This window comes from Arachis ipaensis, chromosome B5 (genome assembly GCF_059453495.1).
Source record: "Arachis ipaensis isolate K30076 ecotype BB chromosome B5, ASM5945349v1, whole genome shotgun sequence".
Lineage (NCBI taxonomy): Eukaryota > Viridiplantae > Streptophyta > Magnoliopsida > Fabales > Fabaceae > Arachis > Arachis ipaensis.
Window position 1 is genome coordinate 44826653 of NC_142440.1, and position 2639 is coordinate 44829291.

Sequence of the window (2639 nt, forward strand, 5' to 3'; positions counted from 1 at the left end):
TCTCGAAGGATTGGCAAGCCTACGTTAAGAGCCACGTTAACTAAGTTAACGTGGACTCTAACGTAGGGGGAAGGGAGGACTCTCAACGCTATTGGAAAAGGTGAGTCCCAATAATGTGTGCGAAGGAACAAGAGGCAACGTTAGTGGTCACGTTGGTGCCACTAACGTTGAAGTTAACGTGGATCATCCCTGGGTTAGGAACGTTAGTGAAAAAGGTGATTGTCACTAACGTTCTCGAACCCACACTCTCACTTAACGTTAACGCCACTAACGTCCTGAGCTAAATACCCTGCCTACTTCACACTTTCTCTCTCCAAGTAAAGCTAAGCCCACTGAAGAGGATAACTGCTTCAAACTTAAGATCCAAAGGCCCATATCCAAGACTTGAAGAACCAACTAGAAGATCAGAAGAGTAGTATATATAGGGGTAGTTTTGAATTAGAGAGGAGCTTTTGGGGAGTTGGAAATTTGAGAACTACTCTCTGTATAATTTACTCTGCACTTCTAGTTTATTTTTGAGAATGTATCTTCCATCTTTGTTTTCCATTTCCAGAGCGATGAACAACTAAACCCCCTTCATTGGGTTAGGGAGCTCTGTTGTAATTTGATGGATCAATATTAGTTTTCATTATTCTTCTTCTATCTTTTCTCTTGATTTTACTAGAAAGCTTTCAATCTTCATCTAATTGGGTAGTTATCTTGGAAAAGAAGCTATTCATACTTGGATCTCTTCTGAACCTTGGAAGAGGAATGAAGAGATCATGCTAGAAATGCTTTCTCATGTTGGACCAAATTGGGGTTGGAAGGATATGGTGACTATAATTCTACCAACACTTGATTTGGGAATGCATGTGGTATAATCAGTGACCATACTTCATCTCTTCTCATGAGCAATTGACAAAGGAATTGGCTATTGGTCAAGATTTGAGAGATTGAATTACAAGGAATTATAATTCGATCACTTAAGATTGCCAAGGAGATCAATGAACGCATTGATTGAGGAAGAGATGAAAATGAACTTGATCCGGAGAATGCAACATCTCCTAAACCCAATGAATTCCCCATTCTGATCTTACCCATTCTTTTTAATTTCTGCAATTTACTTTTATGAGCATCTTCCCCATTCCCATTTACAATCCTGCAATTTACTTTCCACCATTTATTTTCAGCTCTTTACTTCCAGCATTTACATTTTCTGCTATTTACTTTCCCGCCATTTAATTTCCTGCAACTCTCAAACCAAATTCTGCTTAGCTCAACTAGAACATTCTTCCAATTAAAGTTGCTTGACCAATCAATCCCTGTGGGATTTGACTTCACTCTATTGTGAGTTTTTACTTAACGACAATTCGGTATACTTGCCGAAGGAAAATTGTTGAGAGACAAGTTTTCGTGCATCAAGTTTATGGCGCCGTTGCTGGGCATTGATTTTGTATCAACATTGATTAAATTGGAGGATAACTAGATTGAGCATTTTTCTTTTGTTTGATTTAAGTTCATTTGAGTAATTTACTTTCTGTTCAGTTATTTCCTTCCCCTTCCCCTACCCATTTTCTTAGTTATTTACAATTCAGTCCACTAACCCACTAACTGTTTGATATATTGCATCACTCACACTAACAGTATTCTGTAGAAATTACTTTCTGCATCTATTTCCTTGCTTGTGCCTTGTTGGTTGTATGACAGGGAGAAGAAGCGGGGCTTCAACTTCTTTTGATTCTGAACCTGAGAGGACCTTCCTTAGGTTAAGGAGGGAAGCAAGAGGAAAGAGAGTAGTTGGTGCTGAGGAAGAGGAGGAGTACTTTGAACCAGATATGGATGAGAATATGGAGAACCATCATGAAGAAGAGGCTCACAACCATGGCCGAGAAGGTCCAGCACATCAGGCTGGGCAAGAGAGAAGGGTTCTGGGTTCGTACATCAATCCAAACCCAGGAAATTACGGGAGTAGCATCCAAAGTCCAACCATACATGCCAACAACTTTGAACTAAAGCCACAGCTCATCACCCTTGTTCAGAACAATTGTTCATTCGGAGGGAGTGTCCAAGAAGACCCCAATCAACATCTAACCACCTTCCTAAGGATATGTGATACTGTGAAGTCTAATGGTGTTCATCCTGACACCTATAGATTACTTCTATTCCCTTTCTCACTCAAGGACAAGGCATCTAAATGGCTGGAATCCTTCCTAAAGGAGAGTTTAGCAACCTGGGAAGATGTGGTAAACAAATTCTTGGCAAGATTCTATCCTCCTCAACGGATCAACAGGCTGAGAGCTGAGGTGCAAACCTTCAAGCAGCAAGATGGTGAAACTCTATATGAAGCATGGGAGAGGTTTAAGGACCTGACAAGAAGGTGTCCACCAGATATGTTCAATGAATGGGTGCAGCTACACATTTTCTATGAAGGCCTTTCTTATGAATCAAAGAAGGCAGTAGACCATTCATCCGGGGGATCTCTGAACAAGAAGAAGACCATTGAAGAAGCCATAGATGTCATTGAGACTGTAGCTGAGAATGACTACTTCTATGCTTCTGAAAGAGGCAACACTAGAGGAACGATGGAGCTAAACAATGTGGATGCACTGCTGGCCCAAAACAAGCTTATTACTAAGCAGCTGGCTGACCTCACCAAGAAG

The 2639-nt window shown here is 40.7% G+C and overlaps 1 non-coding gene across 1 annotated transcript; it reads right to left on the reverse strand.

Moving 5' to 3' along the window:
* Nucleotides 1–2267: 2267 nt before the first annotated feature.
* On the reverse strand, nucleotides 2268–2374 carry LOC148564038 (small nucleolar RNA R71). Its single transcript, XR_015884267.1, has one exon. It is a non-coding gene; the product is annotated as a small nucleolar RNA R71 (small nucleolar RNA).
* Nucleotides 2375–2639: the final 265 nt, after the last annotated feature.